Raw genomic sequence first — 12,447 nt, forward strand, 5'->3', positions numbered from 1 at the left:
AAGTGCCAAAAAAGATCTGCTGTTTGTTTGTGAATAAGAAGTTATGTCATCCTTCCACACGAAAAGGAAACACATCCTGGTTTCATCTGGTCTGTCTGATACTTCTTTTAAGGTGTGCTCTTATCTCTGATGGGTGGGGCCTGGAAGTGGTCTGCACTTTGGCATACACCGAAACAAGATATTGTCTTGAGACTGAGTACAGACTTCTCTGAACTGCTCAGAGCTGGAGGCATGCTGCATGGAGACAAAGAACATTTCTGTGCAAGTATAATTTTCCATTTAGGCTGTGACTCAACCTCTTCAATAACTTGCTGTCCAGACCACCAAAAGCTATTAAAAATGGGTACAAGCCATAAGACAGCACATAGATCCACTAGCTGATTCACATTTGCTCTGAAAAAAAAGTAATTTCACGTGTAGAATTTGGTTGAAAATAGGTCTCTCTGAGCTTACAGCAACCTCATGGTTAAGGATGACGTCTTAATTTTATTCTTGATCCCTTCCTTGACTCTGGATCCAATTACAGCCAGGCTACTTAACAAACATGTATCTCAGTTTTCCCACTGCATGCTGGGAGCAGCGCTGCCTCCTTTTCTACCATATGTGGTTGAAAGATGTCATTTTAAATGCCATGCAAGGCTCAAGGATGGCTGGTACATTTCTGGACGTGCATTCCTCAGGATGCGGTAGATGACATCCAGCCCCACCAGCTCCCATGTGCAGCACGGTGTTTCCTGTGTATAATCCTGACCTCAGTATGATAAGACATGGGCTTTGCCATGTGGAGGCTGAGGACTCCCAGCTGGGAGAGGTCCAGGCAAACCTTGCCCACAGTCCAGCTCCACACCTGAGGGCCACTACTTTAATAGCTCCTACCTGCAGTATTTCATCAGTGTGGTGATTAAGCACTCCCATTTAAATAGAAGAAAGAAATGACCAGAGTGCTTCAGATTCACAGAAGGATTTAAGTGCTTAGTTCTGGAAGGCAGGGTTTGCTACGAGTACCACAGGGACTTTGTAGAACATTTGCATCCCTGGTGGACGCTATGGGCTACAAGGCTGCTGAAGTACAAGACACCAGTGACAGTTCTGGTTGCCAGAGTGGTAACCTAGAGGGGAAAAATGCTGCTTCCTAGTCCTGCTGTGGGAGTCAGAAGACCTTGGTTACAACAGTTTAGACTTTTGCATGCTGTACAGTAGAGGAAACCCTTCTGCAGAACCTCAGGCACGGTGCCGGCTCTGTCACCGTGCATTTACTGCCGTGATTCTGGCTATCCTTGTCAAAGTCTTTGCTAAAGTTTACTGCAATACAAGTAAACTAACAAACTTTTCCCTCTCTAAAGAAAAAAAGGAGTTTAGCAGGATGGCAGGAAAGTGTATGTAACATACATAGCTATATAGTGTTGAGATTCTGACCTTGAACCAGGCTATTAAAAATTGCATGTGTCTTCAGAAGCCACATTATTGCCTGGATGCAGTATGTGTTTAAAGCAGTTACAGAAATACTAACCACATTTGCAGAAATAGAAGACCATATTCAGCTGTTGACACATAAGTCTAGCTAAAGAAAATGAAACTACTTGAAATCTAAACAAGAAAAAACTACAGTTCCTAAAGTGACTCTCCACTGATCTGCAAGATTTTAGCAAAGCAGAAGGCTCCCTGCACAGCACCTCCAAAAATCCCCAGAAAGACCATGCACCACTGACCCCCTTCCCTGCCCGCATGCAGTCCTGCCATCCTGGCCTACGTAAGTAGCACTAATGCTGCTCACTTCACAGGGCTTCTCTCTCGGTTGTGATCTTTGCTATTTTGCAGAGGACTTTGCATTAAAAGCCATTAGCAAAAATAATGAAGCCAGATGTGCTGCCTGGCTGCCTGGCTGCCATCTAGCTTGTCTGTCCATAGCCGCTTGGCATCAATAGCTCAGCTGGAAGCTGACCCCTTCAGCATGGCTGACCTCTGCCAGTCCATGGCTTATCCTTACCGGTCCATACTCCCTCAGCAAGCATGGCATAGACAAATGGCTACAGGCTCTTTGTCAAACTGGAAAGCAAGCCAGGCCCTTGATGGGCATAAAAGAAGTACGAGTTTCTGTTTGGAAATGAAAATGAAGGAGTGAGCTAGTGACCTTTTGGTTTTGAATTCTCTCAAGCCGACATAAGTAAGGCCCTTAAGAATGTTATGTTCTCTTTATTTTCATTTTTGTCTTTTTTTCCTTCCTCTTGTAACTCTTCCCTTTCAAAGTGCATGTAAATGAGAGTTGGATGTGGCCTGGAACTGTAGCACAGCCAGCCAGAAAGTTTTCTTTCTACCCATAAGGATAGTAAGGCAATAGCAGGAGTGAGATAAATTATTGTTCGAATTGGTAGTAACACACAGAGCCAGCATCCCATTTAGAACTGGTGAGACAGCAGCAGCCAATGGAGGAGAGAGCAGGCTTGCTCTGTGCCAGTTGCCCACTTGAGCAGAAATTAATAACAAAAATTTAGATCAGTACTACAGATACATGGAATCGTGTCAAAGATAGAAAGTAAAGTGTAAGCGCACAATAGATAAAGAACTAATGCTTACAAATTAAGAACACATGCATTTATATGTTATATGAATAAAATATTTATTACTTATATTATAGGCAATATATAGGCAATAATGGTATGCTATTTAAATGGAAATTATTCAACATTTATGTAACATTCCCTTCCATGTGTCCTTTGCAGCATTTCCACTGTGTCAAACACTTGTGCTTACTCAACAAACTACTTTCCTTTCTGTAAATAACCTATAAAATATCTACATAAACATACATGCATAACTTCCATAGTAGCTAGATATTAAAAGCAAAGGAAAACAAGCCTGAAACCATAAAAGCTGACATTCATTCTTAAAGTGTAACAAGGTCTGCAAATATGGCGTATTTAAAACTGGATTCCAGAAGCAGACAAAAATAAAGGGAAAAAAAACCCAAAACAAATTAAAGGAAAATAAATCTGCTTCTGTTGTGCTCATCAAGCTTAATTTAGTAAAAACTTGCAGTGACATGAAGTTACCAATTCTAAGAGTAATTAGTACTTTGTAGGAATGAACTGTAAGAATTCTGTTGTAGTCAAACTATGCACACACAAGTCCGTCTTTTATTTATACTTATAATACTCTACCATTGTCAAAACCTGCTACTTCTCTCAAGCCTGCTTTTGAAAATAAGCAGAATATCAAATATGCTTGTGTTTCTTGTGTTTCCTTCTTTCTTTTAAAGTGTTACTGGAAGCAAAAGGGCTCTTAATGCAGATTAATAAAATAACTTGATTTACATTTTTAAAGTAAACTCAATTCTTTAAATTTACTTAAAAGACTTCTAAAAGATAGAATTTAAGAAAGAATTAATAGAAGTGTCAATGTCTGACGAAAGTGATCTTGTAGTTGGTCGATACTGTTGCGGTTTCAAAAATAATTCCTCCTTTGCTGACTGCTGCACTGGAAATTGCTGACTTTGCAACAGACCAGAGGGTACACCTACAAATGTCTCAGTCAGTGTGGTGCAAAGCATTGTGAGGTGCTATAAAGGAAGTTGACTTGGACATTAGATTTTACACTTTAAGGAGCTTTACAGGAACACTCTCCCTCCAGCGCAGCTGGTTAGCCCCCTCAGTCACTGCAAGAAGAGCAGAAGTGATGGACACATCTCCTGACCAGCTTTTCCTAGGTTCTAAATATGAGAAATACATTTAAGAGAAATATTAGACAGTTTTCCACAAGCAATGCATCACCATAAACAAAAGATGTAAATAAATTAAGGCTAAAAGAAATTCAGCAAAAAACTATTAAACACAGGAATCTGAAGGCTAAACTAAAAATTAAACTGGTTTTGAAGTAAATAGAAATGTAGCTAAATATGTTTTGGGCAACAAAGGACAAAAAACTCCCCTCCAGTTTTATTAAAAAATCCCAACCAACTACCACAAAGTGTGATACCCCATCTGCAGTCCATCTCTCCTCTCTGATCTCATCACAGTAGGTTGAATGAACATCAGAGGCATTTGACATGTATTGCTTCTCTTTCTGCATTATCTGCTCATTGTGCTGTTTAATTTTCCAGCAAGAGTAATTCATAAAAATAGTTTACAACCAGCACTACTCTTTCAGGAACATAATTCAAAATCCTTAGATTGATAACAACTCTTTACACTTTAGGTTAAAGATGGGAGCTAAATATCTCTATAGTTCCAAACAGCATACTAATTCATTTGGAAAATACACAGAAAGTTCTGACTGTGAAGTTGAAACAATCTTATTTTCTGCTCAATAGCTTTCACAATGCTATGAATATGTGAGAAGTTGTCTTTTGTTCAAAGTCTAATCTTCATAGCCACAAAGAAACATGATGAGTCACACAGCAAAAGGTGAACAAAATGACATTCATTCATGTTGTTGTTCTTATTAAGACCTATTTAAGCCTATCATGGTGTTTTGGGGCCTGAATTACGGTTTTTGAATTCCTGGAATTGATGGCAGCACTGCTTTTGTGGAAAGGAGATAATTTTACTTGCAGAGATCTTGCAGAATTAAATTAATACTTGGAACTCCTATAATGAATTATAAATGTAAACTTATCATTAACCAGTAACTGGTGTAATTTATTCAATATCCCACGAACTGCTGGGTCCACTTAGCACTTACAGAAGACCCATTAAAACCAAGAAGTTCAGACAGACTGTTCTCCATCAGGCTGGGTTTTTTTTATACATGTGCTACTGAAGCGTGCTGGTCTCCCTTTGGACTGGGAGGAGAATCTGCCCATGGCAGTGAGCTTGCTGGGTGCCAGGAAGATTGTTTGCTCAGTCCTACACTGCTGTACCTATGCTGGGGATATGGTCTAGGAAGTAGCTACAGACAGAAAATGCAAAAGTAAAAGCAGGCTAGAGGTGCTGCTCTGACCTGAGTGCAGCCTAGCACACCTTGCTGGAGACTGGGGTAAAAGGAAATGGCTTTGTGCTTCATTTTCTAGTGACACCTTTAACTTCGTGTTTGGGCTCCTCCGGAAGAAGTTTGTTCTGTGTTCCTGTTGTCTTTGGCCATGAAATTAACCCCTGAATGCACAGCATTTAGTTTCAGCCTTGCTGGTCCTGAATCCCTGTGGTCTAGGTTGCATACTGGTACCAACAGTCCAGGCCAGCATTGGGGCACCTCTGCTCCAAGGCACCATGATGCTAAAACTACTAGTTCATCCTCTGACTGCACTGACCTTGAGATGCAAAAAAGCAGAGGTAGCTCTGTACTGATGAATTTATCCTACTGACCGCCCTTCTAACTTGAAAGGCGGTGAGACACATGCAAGTCTGAGATGTTAAAGTGGGAGGTGAGGGAGGGCATCAAGTCATGCACCTTCCATTAATGTCAAGCAATCAGATGTGTATGTTGAGGGAGGCATTTCCATATAAGTCATAAGTGAGGCAGGGAAGGAGCTAAAATGGTTGCACTCTTTGGAAGTACGGAAGTGAACATGAAGTACATACACTGATAGCCTAATACCACAGCTATTTAGTCACAGAAATAGTCCCTTGAGGTCCTAGCTTGCATATGGTGTGCCAGTGAAAGCTGGTTATCCACTGCTGGTCAAAGTTAAAATTATGTGGTATTTCTGGCATTTTCTATTCTAAGCACAGGAACTAGTACTTTAAGTACTGTTTGTTGTAGGTGGCTGTCACACACAATATGCACAGTCCTGTCTTGCAGACCATAGGCCTTATCCTCTAATGGCTCATCCGTGTGACAATCTCTTGATCACCAAAGTAGGTAATTGAAATAAACGAGATACTTCATGTTTGGCTTGGCCAAACAGGAATGGAAACAAACGAACGTAAAATTCCTTCCAATAGATAAAGGTCAGTCTCAGCATTGATTCAGGTTTGTGTTGTGAGCCATGTAATTTGACTCTGAAATGAAACAGTCAGATCCCTAAAAAGGCTCAAGTCCACTTCTAGCACTTCTCTGGAAGTTCATAATGCTTTCAGTGTAAGGCATGCCTTAACCAGATCTCATGATACTGCTGAGATGTGTGGTAGTAGGACTGTTTTGTGACAATTTTCCAGCAGGTATTACATTTATGGCCATCTGACAATTCCTCTAAAGAAAATGTGTGCTAAAACAAACCCTGAATTTTATATTTAGACATAAAGTGCATTCACTGCTAGTCAAAATCAGTGCAAATATTTAGTCCTTTGCTCTCTGTCCCTAGTCATGTCAAAGGCTTTAAGGAAGACAACTCAATGTTGGAAATGCAGTTATTATTTAGGGAAACGTACTCCGGGAACTCAACTATCAGTAAGAATTCCTATGAGTTGAAGTTTGCTGCTCTTCTTGCTATTACAGTTGCTGTACAAATATTTATGAGCAGTACTGTGCTCAAGAGAGCCACTTGGTATCTTATCAGGCTGTAGAAGTTCCACCCTGTGATGTAACACAGTGTCAGTATGAATACTGTCTACGTGGAGAAGAGATGAGCTCAAACCGAGGGGCAAATGAGCCAGGATTTTCTGATGCCTGTTTAGGGAAAAAAAGTGATTTCTTTGAACCCATCCCATCAGAAGCATCTTGTTATAAACTATAATGTTGAAGCAGTTTTATCTTCACTGGTCAAGATCTCCATTCTTTGGTTTATATTAGCATGGCAACAATAAATCCCCCCATTTAGAAGACTCATTAAACTTGAGCGTGTTGGACTGATTCTCTGTTTCTGTTTTTGCACATCCAGGGCAAAGGCAGAGTCAGAAAAGCTTGAGTGGCAGAAACTCAATTTGTATTCAAAGCTGGGTGGGTGGGAGGGAGTCAAACAAACGGCATCAGCTTCCAGTTACTCGTGCCAGTTTTTGAAAGATGTTTCCACTGAAAGGTTGGTTTTCCAGGTTCCCAACTGAGCAGTGGGACATGGGACTGCCCAGGCACTGCAGATTTCTGTGTATGCTCCACTGAATTTCAGTTTGGCTTTACTACTTGGTAAGTCTGTCACCATGTGCATAGTGCATATTGCATATTGTAACAGCAGTTTTTACTGAAGAGGTTGAGAACCAGATATAAGAAAAAGTATAAATACTGCTGTGCTTTTTTCTCAAGATACTGGAGTAAAATCTAACCCCAAAGCTCCAGGACCTTGGTCCTGACACATCTAATAGGGACAGTGAAACACCTGAGGTGTCAAACCCAGGAGGTGAGGAGGCGAAGCAGTGAGCTGCACAGTGCTGGGAACCAGGGAAGGCTAAGCACAGGGCTGAACGTGAGTGTCTGTCCTGGCTCTGGTGTTTGGGTGCCTGCAGGAAAGTGTTTGTGCTACATTTGGGACTCAGAGTCCCAGATCCCTGCCAGGGTCCGTGGGGATTTCCTGATTGTGATTTCTGATGAGCAGAGAAGGGAAATGAAGAGTACCTGAATCCTGCTTCAGTTTGAAGAGGGAATCTTGGCATTTGGGCTTTGCTTCTGTGTTTATTTCTGATTTTTATCCAGTGACTGCTATATGGAGCAGTTGAGGCAGCAAAATCTGTGATCACAGTGATAAACAGCCATTGAGACTAGTTTGTTTTATCATGTGTCTTTCAATGTCTTACAGGTGGGTATGTACATCCAGATGATAGTGACTTAAGACCATCTGTTTCACAGTCCTAAGGCCATCTCCATTTACATGTGTGTGAATAAACAAAAAAGAGTGTCAGACTGCCAGCTTGAAGTTTGTTTCATAGAAATCATAGAATAGTTAGGGTTGGAAAGAACCTTAAGATCATCTAGTTCCAGCCCCCCTGCCATGGGCAGGGACACCTCACACTAAACCATGTCACCCAAGGCTCTGTCCAGCCTGGCCTTGAACACCGCCAGGAATGGAGCATTCCCAACTTCCCTGGGCAACCCCATTCCAGTGCCTCGCCACCCTTACAGTAAAGAACTTCTTCCTTATATCCCATCTAAACTTCCCCTGTTTTTTTAACCCGTTACCCTTTGTCCTATCACTGCAGTCCCTAGTGAAGAATCCCTCTCCGGCATCCTTGTAGGCATTATATCGTAATGCTATCATGATTGCTAGATAAACTATAGCTGAGGAAAGACTTGGCTTTCCTATTTTGTTTTGACACAGTATTACATTTTTTGACCTGTGCAAATTGTGGACATGTCTTTATATGTATCAAGTAATGATTGAAAGAGGCAAAAAAATTGCTGCTTCTGCATTTATAAGGAAAAAAATATGATTTTTGAATATGCAGTTCACAACTTCTAATGCATATGCTACCCTAAGATGTCATGAGAATTAGCTAGAGGACACCAGCACACTGAAAGAAAGTGAATTTCCCTGTGCTTCAGTACGGAGCTCAAGTTTTAATCTCCTTTGGAGGTCTTGCAATAAGTAGTATAAACACCAGTAATCTCTAGAATATGCATTGTTTATTCCAGAAGAGCCATTTGGTTCCATTATGTCATTGCTTGCAAGAAAAAAGAAGGAAACTAGAATCTGTCATCTTGACCTGTGCAAGTTTAACAGCCTGGAGTTTAACAGCATTAGCTCAGCACCTGACAGGGGCCAGGACCTGAAGGCAGCAAATAAGGGAACTTCTCAACAGGCCTCTTCTGCCAGTGATGAAGAAGGCAAGCCAGCAGGATCTACCTGTGTGTGATGAGAGAGGTCAGGCATCTGTGCGTGGGGAGGTGGGGACTGTGGCTAAGAATACTACATGCGTGGGCAATTTCTGCAGGGATGGGGCTGATCAAGGCCTTCAGGGAGATCCTCTGGGAACAAAAGTGGGGACATGCTGCTTCAACAGAGCCAGTCATGCTGCTGATTGAACTTCCTCCTGCTTTGAGGGTGGCCACACCTACCTATGAATGAAACCAGCCTGCAATATCTCTGCCCAAGTCCTGGTGGGGATTAGTGAGCTGCAAGGTAGTATCAGTGTCAGTGCGAGACAAGAATGAAGTACCATGCAGATGAAAGACTGCTGGAGGAGGTGGCTAGGCTGAGACACAACAGCGGCTAGGAGAATTGTATCAATATGATGGACAAGGAGTTCTCCAAGGGTAGCCAAAGAAAGATGTAGAAGGCATAGGGCAGCAACAACAGTGGGGTGGAAATGGACTGTGAGTTTTGCTGAGGGAGGACAGAGGCCATGTCTTCTAGCAGATGGGCAATTCACAATGACAGCCCCAAGGAAGAAAGCTACCAGAGAGAGTCTCTGCTTGTGAGATGGTGTAAACCTTTTTAGTTACCTCACCCGAGCAGGTCTGTTACCTGCTTCCCCAGACATGATAACTGATCCAGCTGAGAATTAATGTTGGCAGGTGAAAACTGAATATGGAGTTCTGGGAACAGGGATGCCTCAAGAAAGACTTTTATCATTCAAGGCCAGTCAGAAAGCCTCATCTGGTGGGTAGGAGAACAGAGTTGCACAAGTTGTATAGCTTCATCACCCTGGACACCAAGAATTAGTACTGTGAACTGCTGAATACATCTGCATACCTTTTTTTTGCAGGGACCTTGCTGAACAGTCAGTGCCATGCTTTGTTGCTGTCCCAACACATGCCTACCTAGTTCACCCCCATGCTTATGCCCTTTACCGTGGTGCCTCTTGTTCTGCATGATTGCTCACAAAAATGTTTCATCTGATCTTTTGATTCGTGCTTTTTGTCCAAGTTCCCTCTCCTCAACACCGCATCTTGCACTGTTGTATAAACATAAATTATCTCAACATGAGCAGGGGTATAAACAGTAGAAAGGGCAAAGCTATCAAAATATAGGCCCTGTAATACTTAATTTGCTCTCAAGATTATGAGAGCCACAGAGATTTGGCTGAATAATTTGAGGCTGGACTGTTGTATGAAAGGGTAAAGTGCTTCAGAAAGAACTGTCAAGAAAGAAAGTGAAATGTTGATGGGGATGAATATATTTATTTTGGAGTGTTGAGTACAGCTGATGGGGCTGATATGAGTGTATGGTAATTATACCACAATGATACCACAGTCCTTGCAAATGGAAAGAAGAATAAGGAAAAAAAAAATATGATGCACTTGAAAAAAACATAAGGTTATCAATAAGAGGAATTTCATAGGAAACAAACCAAAGAAAAGCATTAGCAGGATTGACCAGGTCTCTTTATAAATGGAAAAAATGGCATAATATGTCCCAATGCAGAAGTAATATTAGGAAGGGTTGTAAGAATAAACTACTTAGTTAAATCAGAGTTCTTCAGTGTTCTCAAATTCACAAGGAAGCACAAAGACAGTCATAAGTAGGCTACACCATTAAAGGTGATTGTATAACAAAGGGAAATGCAAGCAAAATCAGAGCTAACAATGCAATGAAGATAACATGAAAATACTTTATAAGTGCATTGGTAAGAGCTGTATCATTTGGAAGATTCTGTTTGTAAGAATCTGTCCTCAGCAGCATTGGAAAGTCTCACCCAGGAGAATCTGGGGCGCAGCTCAGCAGCAAAGGTGACTAAGCAGTGTCAGGGCAACAATGTGAATGAGCAGATGTCTGAAAGTACCACAATGTATTACCTGTGGAGACTAGGAGTGGTCATTGTTTGCACTTTATACAATCAGGGAGGTTGCAAGGTTAGCTGACTCTGCTTCAGGAGAAGTAAATGAACTAGATGACTCGAAACTTGTTTCTTCTAAGCACTATTTTTCTGTGGTTCTTTTTCCTCCACTGGTGCTAGCTCTTTTTGACACATATTGATGATGATGTGAAGTCATCATGCCCTAAGAGATCCGCAAAAGAAGTATTTTCTAAACAAACAGAAAGGGAAAGAAGCTGAGGTCAGGCAGGTCCTGTTAGTTTTGTGGGAGTGGAGTGGAAGAGGGATGTAGAGAGACATAGGGTGAATTGAAACAAGGAATAAAAGTAAAAAGACAGAAAGAAAAAAATCAAAGAGGAGAAAAGGAGGAATGACAAAGCTGATAAATGGGAATAGTGAAAAGGATGTGACTAATTATATGAGAAGAGTTGTTTCTGGAAAAACTGACTCATTGAGCAATGATTTGCACAATAAACACCTGGAGATTTGCCTTCTTTTCATCAGATTTACTGAGAGAAACAGCTGGCTCAAGGCACCAGTCTCACTGCTGAGTTTCTTCTTGTGATTTCATCTGTGGCACAATGTTATGACTGTTGTAAAGCCTTAAGTGCTTCTGGACTTTGTAATGCGTTTGACATGGGAGATTTTTTTTCCCTGTGTGGTTACAACCTGTAAGCCGTTGCTGTGGCTGGGAAATTATTTCAGCCAGAGAAAGATACTGGGGGTGAGCAGGCTCACATCTTCCTCTGACTTAAAAAATACATAGGAGTTCAATTAAGCATATTCTGTACCTTGAATTTATATTTCAATTTCCCTCTGCACTTCCTAATAATTGGACTTCCAAGCAGAGATACAAGCGTTTGAAGAAAAATACCTGACTTGTTTTTGTGGCTCTGACTTCTGACATCACAACACGAGTTATTCTGCACTTGTCATGTGAAGAAGGGCTAAAAAAAAATGACATTGGGATTTTGGTTATGTGAGTTTGTAATTGCAGCATGGATTGTTGCTGTTTTGAATTTTATACTTCATGCTGAAAGTACCGCTCTTTCATATCCAACTAGCACACAATTGATCTGCATGTGAGTCATTTAAAGTCAACATGTTTCCAAGAAAGTTCAATTCCTACCCTCTTATTATATTTACTTTGAAACCATTAACAATGAGCTCTAATGCTTTTATGGAAACTGTTGGTTTTCAGCTGTGTTCTAAAGATAACTCACTGCTAGCAGACAGCTTTGAGAAAGTCTGAATCATTCTGAGTGCATAAGCAAATGGAGAACAGTTGTGTTTGAAAGCATGCTGAAAGCACAGGGTTTCTCCTGGAGAAACAAACACTGATTTTGAGGGAAAAGTGTGATCCGAAAGACAAACAGAAAGCTCACCTTTCCCAGAACTGTACACCCTCCAGCTGTAATAGATTCTAGACGTTTCTTTCTTTGGGTACATAAGTCAGAAATTGATGTGCTGCACAAATAATTTAACAGCTTTCAAGAGCAATCTAACATACTGTGGAAATTGAGAACAGAAGTTAGAACCTGGATGAAAAGTGATATTTCATGAGAGAATAAAATAAGCCTGTTAAAAACTTCTGAATAAGCATGATATTAAGAAGTGAGTTGGCAGAAAGCATAGCATTTGAAGGAGGATGATTTTTTTAAAAACTTGTTTTTTTTTTCCCCAATATATTCCGTTTATTATATATTTTACCATAGTCCTTTACAGTCCAGTTGATTTCTGTTTCCCTTACTACAAGTGCTATAACACAGACACTAGCAGGGCTGGTTCCCTTGAAGGGCTGAAAACCTTAAACAGAAATAAAAGGTGACAGATGGGGGAAAGGAATGATTACCTCCATTATGCAATGAGCTTCTGGAAAAGGGAAAATAGA

General features: G+C 41.0%; 1 protein-coding gene across 1 annotated transcript in view; it reads left to right on the forward strand.

Annotated features, from left to right (window-relative positions):
* Positions 1-1,600: 1,600 nt before the first annotated feature.
* CDH17 (cadherin 17) overlaps positions 1,601-12,447 on the forward strand; it is a 37,567-nt gene continuing 26,720 nt past the window's right edge. The window contains exon 1 of the mRNA XM_062604582.1: positions 1,601-1,750. The gene's annotated coding sequence lies outside the window, so the exon portion shown is untranslated. The remainder of the gene's footprint in view (positions 1,751-12,447) is intronic.

Source organism: Pezoporus occidentalis, unplaced genomic scaffold, assembly GCF_034315485.1.
Source record: "Pezoporus occidentalis ecotype Australia unplaced genomic scaffold, CSIRO_AGI_Poc_V1 ctg87, whole genome shotgun sequence".
Lineage (NCBI taxonomy): Eukaryota > Metazoa > Chordata > Aves > Psittaciformes > Psittacidae > Pezoporus > Pezoporus occidentalis.